Below are 1691 nucleotides of genomic sequence, written 5' to 3'. Positions count from 1 at the left end.
AAATTATAACAACGATCTATTAAGCTAAGTTCTAGCTGCTTGACTGATGAAAGATAGTGGGATGGGAGGCAAAAATATCAAAATCACTTTTTTGAATAGTTAGAATATGATGGAACAAGGTGACAGAAAAACCTCCAGGGCGTGTCATATCCAATTGATAGTCGGTGATGACCGGAAATAACGTATCTGTTATTGATTTCTCCCGCGTCTGGAAAGGTGAACATATCCACAGTGATCTATGACTCCATAACGCTAAACTGATAGAAGGTCGTAAATGTTCTTTGAAATTCTACCTGTGCACAGTGTGTTCCGGTTCATTAAGAATAAAAACTACAGTATGATTTGAAGATCGCTGATTTTTCCAAAGCCGCTCTTTTTTTGAGGAATTATCTTGGTGAAATTGAAGTCGCAACAATTGGAACATGAACATAAATTGGAAAAAATAACTATCTTCTAGTCATAATTTAAAAATGTCATAAGATAAAACTCGCCATCAAATTAAAAAATGCGAACGTGTTCGTTTCCATTGTTTTATAATAACACCGCATGCAAAGTCACTCATATCCCCCCTTCTTAATGCTTTATCGTCTTATAGTATTTAGTGGTAAACATCAAACTTTCCCCGATATCAAGGTTGTGCACGAGGAAATGTCTGCTATATATTTTTATGATAATTCTTATTTTAATCCTAATATAATTCTTCTTCCAATAAATAAGGCTCCGTGCAGAATACATCATCCTAACAACAACACTCATATATTATGCTATTCATATGTTTCTCTAATTCATTCAAACCAAAATGAATAAAAAATATTCCTCCTATAGCGAGGAATGGATTCAGTAGAACATCGAATAGTTAAACGCCTTAGCGAACGGCTTCGAAAACGAAAGCGGCATGTCTTAGAAGAAGGAATATACATAATTTGCATTGTTTAAATACCCAAATTCGTCGCGAATATAAGAGCGATAATATGTAAATTATAATAATTTAAGTAAGTGTCAAACTGAAGGCGTAGAATGTACCCTTACCTCACGTGCGGAAGGCGTCAGCTAATGGAAATAAATGATAACGTTAAAACGCTCAAATGAAATAAAAAGACCATTTGAAATAGCTTTTAAGGATTACTGAAAGGGCAAAAAAGTATATACCACACCATTAATAATGGATCAAGATTCCATTTCAGAGAGTTTTCCATTTGACTTTTTTATTTGAAAAGGTAGAAAATCTAAACATTCTTCTGGAACGCAAATATTTGCGGCACCACATACCATCAAGTACGTGCTCGAAAATTACAATGACGGAGAGTCATTGGCATTTCAATCGGAGATTCAATGAAGATTGATGAGTGAAAATTCGAATATACATCGTTTCTGCATGTTTCCTTGTGCGGTAATTTTATTCGTTTCGTTTACCTTTCACCTACATTGCTACCATTTAAAAACAATTGAATGTCCTGTTGTTGCTCGATAACTTTATTATTTCACTACTAGAGTGTCTTTTTATATAGATTTGTTATAAACTATTTCAATACTACTACCATGGAATATGTAAAATATTTACTTCAGCAGTTTACAAAACTGAAGCATAGTATCGAATTTTGAAATTCAAGTTTTGTGTTTTGTGGAACATAGTTCCCCTTTTCAGGTTAACAAAACGACTACCGATATATTGTTTCATATAGCAAGAAATG

This window comes from Anopheles darlingi, chromosome 2 (genome assembly GCF_943734745.1).
Source record: "Anopheles darlingi chromosome 2, idAnoDarlMG_H_01, whole genome shotgun sequence".
NCBI lineage: Eukaryota > Metazoa > Arthropoda > Insecta > Diptera > Culicidae > Anopheles > Anopheles darlingi.
Note: the sequence above shows the minus strand (reverse complement) of the source record.